The sequence below is a fragment of the Larimichthys crocea genome, chromosome XIII, assembly GCF_000972845.2.
Source record: "Larimichthys crocea isolate SSNF chromosome XIII, L_crocea_2.0, whole genome shotgun sequence".
Classification (NCBI taxonomy): domain Eukaryota; kingdom Metazoa; phylum Chordata; class Actinopteri; family Sciaenidae; genus Larimichthys; species Larimichthys crocea.
The window spans coordinates 41,896,756-41,909,119 of NC_040023.1; the positions used below are offsets into that span (position 1 = coordinate 41,896,756).

Sequence of the window (12,364 nt, forward strand, 5' to 3'; positions counted from 1 at the left end):
GCTGTTAATTATGCATAACTTGAATCCCTAATACAATTTGAACAGGTGAGTTCTACAAAGATTCACCTTCAGTACGGTTGTACTAGGCTGTACACATGTTTATTTCTGCTGTGAAGTTGGGCATTTTTATAAGAGGTTGAAATGTTCTGTAGCCAGCCTCAAGTGGCTGCTCGAGGAATTACAGTTTTTGGCACTTCCACATTATTGGCTTCATTTCCCAGAAACGGAGGTTGCTGCTTGGTCCAAAAATTATGAAACATAATCCTCCTATGATTACATCTCAAGTCCACCAACTCTTATTTATTTAATCTGTACAAAAACATTATTACCATCCGACAGAGGCTTACAGCCTATTTCATGTCTTTGTGCTACACTAAGATAACAGTCTGCTGGCTATAGCTTTATATTTATTGCACAGTTCAGTTCAGTTTTTTTTAGACACATCATTTATATGATTCCTGACAAATACAGCATAACCCAGTCAAGTCATACAAGAATATTGCGAGGAAATATGCTGATTCTGGAAGCTGATTCTAATGAAGCACTTTAGAGCTTCTGCCTCAAATCTAAAAATGTAAATGAACCTTAATCTCTTTCCATCCTGGAGCAAGTATTTAGTTTTAATAGTCAAAATAACACTTAGGTTAAATCATCAAGTAGGATCATAGGGTGATAATCCCAGAGTGAAAATTATTGTTTGTTAATGAGGGCAGCGTAGACTTAATACGCATATTGGCTGGCCCAAGGGCCATCAGCAATAGGCCAACGTGACCCAGTTTCAATCAACAGCTGACCTACTTCTTCCGCTTGACCTGCTGCAACAGAACGTGGCGAGGCCGAGGATGGCTGACGGCATCGCCACAGTCGCAGCGAGCTTTGTTCACTGTTTTTTATTCTCCGTCCAAACTAGTGATTAGATGTTAATGCACAAGAAGTCAGACAAGGTGAAAATAAATAAAAGGCTGTGCGACGAGAGAGCACGGCGGTGACTGTGTAACTATTTATTCATGCCAGCATGCGAAGCCAACACATACACTGAAAAAAAAAGATAAGCAAGCTGTGTATCCTTCTTCATGAATGTGGGTTATCACATTTATGGCACGGATGTAGCGATATCAGTCAAGAATACATTACATTTTAGGTTATCTCAAGGATATGGATCTCCAGGACGGGCATGATAAGGCTCCTGGTAACCTTCATGTAGATTGCTTTGTAAAAATGTCTATTTTTTGCTCAGCTATAATCTGACAATTTCAAAATTTTCTACATGACTATCTCCCAGGAAGATAAACTATGTTTGACAAGATCATCGAAGTCATGATACGATAGCATGCATTAGCGTGTAGTGTATAAAGTGTAGTAGTAGTAGTAGTAGTAGCAGCTTCAAATGGTAGTGGCAGTATGAGCTGCAGAGGTTTTTAATGCAGCTATCTTGTCTTTCTGAATTTCAGATATGTGAAATGATTCGCCCATGGTGATCTTCCACCATGAATTGGATTTAAAGAATAACGCTGACCTCAGAGTTCTGAAGCAAAGACATTTTTTGAGAGACAGCAAGCTCGAATTGTTGTATTTTTATTGAAATTACTGTGGAGACGTCTTCAGCACCAAGGACGGTGCTAAAGCAGTTTTTATTGTTATGCAGGCTTCTAATGTGCACTGACCTCTGAGATGTTTTATCATGCACTGACTATAGTTTTGTATGAAGCCTTTGTTAGTCCTGTACTGCTTCATGCTTTGTGTGTGGCTCATCGTGGCCAGCGGTGTGGTTGTTTGTTGCAATGATGCAGACCGACATGTCCTTAGAGCTACTATGCTACGGTGCTGTAATATGTTGCACTGAACTACAGAAAATTCACTGCATAACATCTGTCAGTTGTTCACAATATGTGTATGTATGTAAGCTGTCATGTACAAATACGTATCTAGGGCAGCACCAGCTGCTGAAGATAAGTGTCCACATGCATAATGGGACTTTTAATGGGAATATTAATTAAATTTTTTGAAAGTAATAATGAGTAAATCTATCAGCATGTAAGGTAACACAGTGTTGACTGAGCCTGTGGCCCACTGATGAAAAATCTTGCACGTGCAGTATTATGAAGTGGGTATCTATGGCAACAAATCAGAAGCATCACACAGTTAGTGACACGTTTTACATCACCCAGCAGCAGTTTGCCAGAGATGGAAGGTGGAACTAACACAACAGACTCGCTTTTCAGCTCACTTATGTGTGAAGCAGCATACTTAGAGTGTATATCGCAGACATCATCCCCATTTTCATGTATGCTGTGACCTTGAATTGTTATAGAGGTGTGGCTCAGGCGCCAACTGCCAACTGACTGATGTCAGGCCACACTTGGATCTCAGCAGAAGTTGGAATTGAGATCCCGTTATAATGAATAGTAGAATTAAGGTGATCCAGAATGGTGCAGGGGCTGCTGGCCAGAAATAGGTGAGGTTATGAGACAGGGCTGAATCTGGCAGAGAATGGCTGGAAGAGTTCCTGAAGCACGAGGAGATCAAGATTAGACAAAAATCACAAAACAGGTTTCACAAAAAACACTAAGTCGGCTGTGGCGAAGTTACTACACTGATGACGGTCGAGCTGATCTTATCCTGTGTTCTTCCAGGTTCATCCGAGGATGGAACGTAGGTGGGGTAGTAATTAAGGAGGTGAGAAGGACAACCTGAGGCCACGCCCAGCAGCACGCAATACAGAGAGAGACAGACCAGAAACATAAACACACAAAGGGATGCATCATAACGAGTTCAAAAACACACCTGCAATTACCTCTTGTTGCCAAAGAGAACAAAATTAAACTCTTCGAGATTGCTACGTTTAAAGGTGCAAGTAAGATGTAGTCAGAATTATAGTTCATGAATGTCTAAACATTTAAAATGAAGAGGTAACAGCAATGACACTAGGTCAAATACAGCTATGTATTGCATTCGCTCGCTTCTTCCTAGCCCGTACTTCTTCCGTATTACTTCTTGTAATACCACTTGTGCATCAAGAGGCGATAGTGTGTCACTTTAATGTTCAGTCTGCCCCGAGTCCAACATGGCTGAAGATGAAGAAATCGAGATACGTGAGGAACAAAAGGACGGAGCTGCTGCTAGCCGACAAACAGCCGCAGCCCGGTGGGGAGCTCTCCAAAGAGGCGGCTTCCTTCCTGAAAATATGTCTGCTACTTGATTCCACCTTTATTTTACTGTTTGCATAACCCTCATCAACTCAATCATTGCAATCAAAACACAACACAATTAGTTTACTTTGGGTCCATACTGCTACAGTAAGTGGATTCAGTTGTTTATAGTTGTGCAAATAAACACAATGAATATGATATATCATATTGTAACAACTTGGCATTACTGTCATGAGAGTTTGGAAAGTTTGCTATACATCTTTAAAGACATTTAATTTATTACATGTCTAACTGTAAACAATCTTGAACAGCATCATCGCATCGGTAGGAGGAGGTGAAATGCTGCCCCCTACTTTTTTGGCTATGGCCAGGAATTACAAATTGCTCCTTTAAGTAGCTTCTTAACACCAGAGTGTACTTTTCCCTCATTTATATGCGTGACCCCTGAGGGATCATAACGGGATAAAGTAAAGTTAAGAAGTCTAAAAGGATTCAGACTGCAGAGTCACACAAAGCGGTCATAAAAAATATATATATATACTTTTGTTTTACTTCTTTATCAGCTGGAGCAAAGCTTGCCACTGTTTTGCTGCCTCGCTTCAAGGACACAGCTGCCTCATTAACCCGCAACGAACCACCATTCAGCAATAATACCCTGCTCAAGGGCACTTTAGCAGCAGTTAGTGAAATTACAGCGAGCAGTTTTTATTTTTCCCCATTAAGATTTTTTCCCAGCAGGGCCAGAATTGAAACCAGCTATCTTCCAGTCAGAATCGTGCTAACTCCCTCCGTGATAATGAAGTAAAGCTGCATGTAAAACAGATATGCAAAGGCTTGACATATTAGAGCTGATTTTTCAACTTTTTTTCCGGTGCTATGCGATGAATGACACTTTGTTTATACTTCTCTGCAATTCACGCTGTTAGTGTTTTAGTCAGCATGTCAGATCCTGCTGACTTTCTCACAACATCTGTGACCAGTTACCCTGAATGCATGTATATTTAAAACTATAGACTTGATAGACAGCTGCTGGTAACCGCGCATGTCTGTGCATTGTCCGCATAACTGACATGCAGTACAGAGATGAATATCTAGAGATCACTGTGTGTGGTGTTTTGCTGTCCTGTGAAGAAGTGTTACATTGAAAGTCATAAATCAGCCATGACACTACTGCTCCTGATGACATTATTGGTTTCAGCTGTTTCGGGAAGTACCATAAGTATTAGTTACTTGTATAAATGGCATGATCGGTTACAGAGACATTTGTTTCAGTAAAGAAAAACAATGACCACAGCAAGAAGAAACAAAGAAAACAGTTTGAAGAATTGAAGAATAAATCAATTGTGTTGTTCAGATCAACCACCATTGGAAAGTTTAAAGCTGGAATTATAGTTCTCTGCTGATACACACAAACATCTCTGAAGGGTGTAATGCAGAGGGCTGCAGAGGAGTTGATGCGTACACAGATGCAGACTTGATGCAGACCTGAGCATCAATCATATTGTTTAGGTGAGTTAAACAGAAAAGAGAAAACACCTAAACATTAAATGGGAAAAACACTTATTTGCTTTTATGGCAAGAGTTAGATGAGAAGATACTACTCAAGTACAAGTAGCACACCATAGACTAAAAACAGGGAGTTAGTTAAGCTCGTTTAAACCCATTTAATGCTCACTAATCAACAACATATATGTCATTTGTTTTGTCTGAAAACCAAAGTATAAAAATGAGTTGTTCTAGAGTCAAATCACTGCGACCGGCCAAGAAATAGTCCCCCGTAAAACATGTCATTTTAACACTTTGGTTTTAGTTTGGATTAAATTTAGCTTTAGAGGTCCTGGTAGGTAGATTTTGTTACATATTGACACAGCTAGATTAGCCATTTTCCTCTTTTTAGTCTTTGTGCTAGGCTAAACTAACTAGCTTCTACATGTGCCATGTTATTTACCACACAAAAATGAGAGCGGTATCAATCTTCTTGTGCTAAATTAGGCTAACTGACTCTTGCTTGTGGCTTCCTCTGTACAAACATAAGCGTGGCATCGATCTTCTTGTGCCAAGCTAAGCTGACTGACTTCTGGAGGTGCCTTCTTATTTACTGTACAGACATGAGAGCTATCAATCTTCTTATCTAACTCTAGGCGTGACAGTAAATGAATGTACTCCTTCAAAATGCTGAATATTTCTCATGTTATCAACAGAGTGTTTCGTTTCTGCATGTCACTTTGTACCCATGTAAATGTATGTACACATTTAAGTGCAGGGATGTATGCACTGCTCATATGTATGCCTCTGTATACATGACATGAGTGTGTGTATGTGTGTGTGTGTGTGTGTGTGAGATACGATGACTGTCTTTGGGGAGTGTGTTGTTGTTGTGCGTGTTGCGTGCTGCTAAAGAGTTTATGTTATTCCGTCCCTCCTCTCTCCCTCGTTTACTGGCTATTCTGGGAAAATCCAAATTACAGTCTTTCAGTGTGTGGTTGGCTTGTGTGGTTCCAAATTTGTACTTAACCTACCCCTCCTGCTCCATCCCTTTCCCTCCGCCTTCCTTAACTTCCCCCCATCTTGCTATACCTCCCTTGCTCAAATGACATTAATCTTTCTGTCTTTTTACTTTACATTCTTGACGCTACTGTTAATTGAACGTAAACAAACTTCGAATTGGTCTTATTTTGTTGAATGTGATTTCATTTAAATTCAAGCAGCACACAGTGCTGCAGCTGTCAGGCTGACATTTAAGTGGCAGGACACATGAGTTCTCCCGTGCTCCTCTGTGTTATTTCTCTTTTCCCTCTCACACTCCATCTCATCCTTTTCCTCCCCGTCCTTCACATTTCTTGTTTTCTCTTCTTGTTGTTTTGTCCCAGTGCCTGTTGCTGTGCGGATGGAAGTCCTGAACACATCCACGTCTCCTCAAAAAACATATCCTCCCTGTGGCTTTTACTCGCCGCTCAGTTTCAACGCTTCCTGTCTCCCCCCTCTAACCCGCCTGTAATTACCATCGTAACCTATGGATCTACAACCCCCTCTCCATTCACAAAACCGGTATTTTTATCTCAAGTCTGAGCAACAGAGGTTCATTTTTTTTTTCAGTAAATGTCTATTTGTGTAAGGATTTATGCAAATGCTCATTTAGTGGGTCTCTTTGCTTGCATAATTGCTCAGCTCTATTCCTGACACCTGTTAAATCTATTCTGGCCCTCTGAATGACCCCGCACACACACACACACAAAAGTCTGTGAGATATCAGACATGTAACGGGTGCAGTCACTGGATTAAAACAACAGAATGAAAATTCATATTCTACGGACACTGCAACTCTGAAATGGCTCATTGCTTTGGCACAATAATGCGCCCTCTGAGGCTTTTGGCAGTACTTTGTAATCATCACTGAATATTTTTAACATTTCAACAGAAACTTTTTATTTTGACCTTAAATGCCATGACGTACCAGGCTGCTTTCAGCTCCCTCTGATGAGGATGTGCAAAGAAATTTGTTAGTTTTCTCTCACAGATGTGGTTTACATTTAAGCTTTAAAAAGGCCAAATGAGAGTGCTTGAGTTGTCAAACTGAGTCACCAGCTTTGATTTATTTATTTTTTTCTACAGAGTCTGGAAGGGCATCTTCATCTCCGTGCACTGACATAGACTTTCTTCCACTTCTCTCCTGCTTTACATTTTACGTAAACAGCGTCTTCATATAGCCGCACATTAGGGTTAATGCGATATGCCCGCACTAACATGAAACGTTCTGGACGGGCTCAGTACAGATTATGTTATGATGACCACCTCCACTGCAATGCATCACGTCATGAGGCTTTATTCAAAAATAGCACGCAGAATCAGTTTGACACATTTTCATCGTTAGAGCAGCTATTTTTAGATTATTACTTTTCAGGGCAGATTAATGGACCTCTTGGTAGAAAGAAAGCTATGGGTGAAAAATCTCATTAAATTTAAGAAGGAAAATCTGCTTTAGTATCTCTCTTGGCCTGTTATTTCTGGTGCCTTGCTTTTTGGTGAAAGGCAACTGGATCATTAACTATCTGAAGTGACCAGCTGCCTCACTCTTTCCTTGTCCCTCTACTGTATGACCCGTGGCCTCAATCCATGTCTTCCTGTGGCACTTGGCTGCTGTTTACCACTTTTGACTGCTTTCTGCTTGTGTGTTTTTCCCTGTGTGCACTGTGTGTAGCAGGCTGGTGAAAAGCACATGACCATGATGAGTGCTCACCACTCACCCCTTCTAATCCTGCGGAGGAGAAAGAGGAGAGGCTGCCTCAAGGCCAAGCCCTGCTGCTATGACCGAACGCTGTGTGACATTCTCAGCAGCATCCCCTCCGGCTCCGCATGACAACGACAGCGGTCACTTTTTTTTTCTTCTCTTCTTTCCCACTTTTCCGGGCAAAAATAAATAAATAAATAAATAAAGGGCATGTTTGGTTCAGTACCATGGTTACACACAATAAATAAATAAATCTGCATAATTACGTAAGTGCTGTTTTGCTGAACTGCAGCCAAGAGCATTGCGAGTCAAGCGCTGATGTTGGCTTTTATTTAAGGGTGGCACAAAGCTTTCCTCAAAGTTCAGAAAAATTGCGGTGATGGAAAAAAGGGTCATGCAATGTGCAGTGGATGTGTGCTGGTTTTGACTGCACAGTGTGTGATCTAACAGGCTGGAAACAACTGGAGAGACAAGAGCTTCTGTTTGCCTGATGGCTAATCTCAGATCAGCAGATGAGGAGCAAGTGAAAGCTTTGGTTTTACCCCCTCCACTTTAAAATACTCTCTCCAATCCAGTTATTCCTTTGTTCTTTTCTTTTTCTAACTCGGATGGTTCTTTTTAGTCCAGCTTCTAAAAATCTTGTCCTTCCAGAGCTCTCTCTTCCATCACAACCCTTTCTTTCCTGCCTTTAACCCTCTCTGCATTTCTCCATCCTATCTCCTTTGCCTTTCCACACTTCCATCACTGCCTTCCTCTCCCCTTTCTCCCTCTTTCCCTCCTTGTTCCCCTGCTTTGGTTTTGTGAAAGGGGGCTTTATCAGCAGGACTGAATGGTCCAGGTCCACTGGAAGCACGGACAATGGGCCCATCATCAGAGGGAAGCAGAGCCCATGAAAGAGGAACAAAAAGCCTCTGCCCAAGAGGGGCCCCACTCTGCACCTCACACCACCGCAGCAACAGCCTCTACTGGCCCTGCATGCTGTGTGTGTGTGTGTGTGTGTGTGTGTGTGTGTGTGTGTGTAGGAGGGAAAGAAACGTGTGTGTTCTTGCCTGTATAAGCAGGCAGGTGCTGCCCCTTGGGATTTCTGCATTATGGATCTGCCCCCCTTCTCCTAAAATGGCTTGGCTTTCAGCTATCATTCTTAAACAGGCTGCATTCTCCTGCTGGCACTATGCATCCATTATAGTTGCACTCTATCTTACTGCATGGCCTCCTGTGCATCCTTACCATTATGCATCATGCACTTGTGTTTGTTAGTGTGTAGAAGCTCTTAGTGATTCATCTGAGGAAGGGTTAGTGGGTACATGCTTTCCTGTCTGTAGCTGTAACATGACAATACATGCACCCGTCATGAATATGCAAGCTCACTTACTGTCTCCAGAGGAGAGGATTGGAAGACTCTTTATGAAGAAACATGTTTGTGCAGGGAAAGCTGTTTGTGTGAGCGCAGTGCGAGACAAGTCCTGTCTGTTGAACAGGTTTTCCAGTAGAAAGTGGCTGGACATGACATGAGTTGACAAAGAGCTCACGTGTTCCTCCATTTGTTGTTCGCTGTTGAATAGGTGTACTCCCATTATATGCTGTACACCTTCTGGAACCAAACATGATCTGAATTTGACACTCTAATCATGTATTGCTCGGAGGATTCAGACTAAATTATGCTAATAATTGTAGTAACAGTTGTTAATATGGAGTTGCTAATCCTCCTGAGGTTTATAAAAACACACAAATAACTCTGTAAGTAAGAGATAAACAAAAAATGATTGCTGAAGACTGTAAAGCAGCTAGAGCTCACTTCTGAAAGCCCACTTCTGAAATATTTCCTAGGACCATCTTTCCAAATAAATGTGAAAAAAACATAACATGTGACCAAAAATGGAAAAACTAAACTGGGCTGTGACAGGATTTCACATCCATTAGGAATCCATATTTAATGTAATCAGGGTCATATTTCCTCACCACATGCTTTGGAGCTTTTACCGGCACAGGGTCATCTCCCATTTCACTTTTTGTTTCAAAACTGATTTATTTTATGTCCCTGCATCTGTTAGCTAGGTAACAGGGGCAAAACACATTTGTATCTACCTTATGATGAGGTGTCATGATTGGTGTGGTGATATTCAGACGTAACCAGTCTTTAAGGCCCACCTCAGAATGCCGGTCCCCAGCATTGCTAGTGCGACTGTACTCATGCACAACAGAGCTCTGAGCTAAATGCTAATGTCAGCATACTATATAGTGACAGTAAGAGTGCTAATATAGTGATGTAACGCAGGTATAATGTGTACAAGAACTTCAAAACACCTTTATTAATCCCACTGGGGTCGGTTTGTTTGGAGTAGCTTCTCGTGGGCTACACAAATCACAATAACATGCGTACAAAGAAATTAATGACACAAGGGAGCTAAGTATAGAAGAGTCTATAAATAAAGGAATGTATCAGCAGCAGTATTTAGAGCATCTGTATTTTAGTATGATGTTTGCTCATTAGCACCAAAAGTGCAGCTCAGTCTGATGGGAAACTTTTATTCTATTTCCAACATAGCACACAGTCTTCGTCCTGGAGATAGTTCTGGATGATGGCTACTATTTACAATGTCAAAAACTGACTTTGATATGAAGCCAACGTGGACAAAGTGACACTGATGAAATCACAGGTGTTCAGTACACAAACAGACAACTCATTAAATCCTCAAGCTGGTCTCAGTATTCTGAATCACCACTGAATTTAGAAGCTTGGATGGATTGAAGCACCTGACTGGTGACGAAAATTTACGAGATGACAAATTCACAGAAACAATCACAGGTGGTTGTGGAGCTAAAGCAGGGTTTATGTGGGCCTCGTTCTGTAACTTTGAATGATTGAACTTGACGGTTTGAACCAGCAACAGAAACTCAACAGGAAGTTCAATCCGAGGCTGAAGTAAAGCTAAAAAAAAACGAGAATACTGAGACGAAGCACAGTCTTGACAAGCAGCCAGGATAGATTGGAATGAACTGTTTCAGTGTTTATGTGATATGAGTAGTGCAGCACTAATCTGGCAGCTTTAAATGGTGCTAACTGCAGATGCTATCATTATTCTACTGAGATATGGTCAGTTAGCGAACCGGATCCTTTTAAACCTTGAACATGATTTCATTTTATGAATAAAATTATATTATAAAAGAAGGTATGTAAATGAAGCAGGACATGTCTTATTCTGGGACAAAATTCTGCTTTCCACCATCAACAATTGCTTCAGATTTTAACAACTTTGAACTCCAAAGGGTACATTATAGCTTTGTATGAATTTCTCTTTGACCATGAATATATCAAATGAACTACAGCTGCTACAGCTGAAGTGGGTAGACATGATTCTTTCTTGTCTGTTGATATTGTGCAATTGTATTTAATATTTGAAGAGAGTTAAGGTCATATTCATCGCTTGACCTCAACGGGCTGAGCTGCACTCATACATTAAGGCATTTGTTAATGTCCATTATGTCTCCGATGACCTCTCATGACCCGATCTGAATTATACACTTTATCCAGACGTTTAGAGTGCCTGTAAGGTCACTCTCTGCCTTTCTCTCACATCAGAAAAATATGCAAACAATGTTCTCTAGCCATATAAAGAATTGCTTGAGCATGTGATCTGCACTGTATGTATTTGTTTATCCTTTCTGTGCTTCCAAAGTGACCATCTGAGCCTGGCAGCCTAAATCTGACAGTTGTGGTGTGACGGCAGATACTCAGGCACTGACCCGGACCAGAGGTCTTTCTATTTCTGAATGCAGACAGGACACAGGGTGCATTTTATGCTGCCCACAGGACAGGACACGTGCAATCGACCTCTGACCCACGGGCCATTTCAAATCATTATCTTCTAGATTAAGAGCATGGACTAATCCTTGCTGTGTTTACTACACAACTGGCACAACAGCTGGATGATCTGTTTGCAGTCTCGCTGGGACCTCCTGGTATGCTCATACATATGGATACTATCTGGGATGATGTGCCCTCATTTGGATTTCTACCAATGGGCATCGAGGAGGCATTAGTGCACATACAGTATAAGCTATGTTCATCTCTGGAGATATGTGAGGCTCAGCCCCGTCTGGTGCTCTAAATCATCTCATTGCTATTGGCAAATTTCACTGTTCCAGTGAAAAATCGTATTAGTGAAGGATTAATCGCACTATTCATGTTGGCCAGTGGGGTAGTGGGTGCTACGAGGCTTTGATAAACCTTCCTTGCTGACGATGTGCTATTAATGGATGGGTGATTTCTCTGCAGCAGAACCTGTTGTCTGGAGCAGCGGGGTAAAGGCATGTGGAAACCAAAGTGCCAAGTGACATCTAAAAGTGGCACACTGAAATTAATTCACGTGTGCTTATGAAATGGGTGGTGTTGGATGCTTGGCGGTGTAATAAGTACTTGCAGGTCATGAGACACAGCTAATTTGGTAGCTACTTCCATTTTTGGAATTTCATTTGGTTCCAAACAAAGATTTGACATGGGTCAGTTGGCACAAATTCACGAGCTATGGGACAAGTATGCTGTACGCTATAAATATAAAACTAGTACCAGCCAGTTAGCAGGTTAGCTTAGCATAAAAACTGGAAACAGGGAAGCAAAAATATTGCTGAGCTCTAAGGACATTGGACCAGAGCTTCATGGTTCAAGCAGCAATGACAGCAAAGCTCCCTCCGGCTGAAGTGTGTTTTTGAAAAACACTGAACTTCCAACAGCTGTCGGGAATGTTGTTTTCTAGTTAGACCTGTAAGATGAACCTAAATGAACCTTAGGGGTTGTATTTTAGAAAGTCAAGTTCACATTTTGCCTGTCATTCAAGTTGTTTCAAGCATGTGTACACCGCAGCTGCAGGAGAATCATTTGGTGTTCTTTGCTTTTTATCATTAGGTGTAAGAACAAGAAGTACACAACAACAAAAAAAGGCCTTCAAAATGTAAAATATTCCATTGGCTCTGACATTAATGTATGTCA

At 41.3% G+C, this 12,364-nt stretch overlaps 1 long non-coding RNA gene across 1 annotated transcript; it reads left to right on the top strand.

Moving 5' to 3' along the window:
* The first annotated feature begins 4,422 nt into the window (after nt 1-4,422).
* Nucleotides 4,423-7,549, top strand: LOC113747233 (uncharacterized). Its single transcript, XR_003463464.1, has 3 exons — nt 4,423-4,658; nt 6,020-6,197; nt 7,348-7,549. It is a non-coding gene; the product is annotated as an uncharacterized LOC113747233 (long non-coding RNA).
* Nucleotides 7,550-12,364: the final 4,815 nt, after the last annotated feature.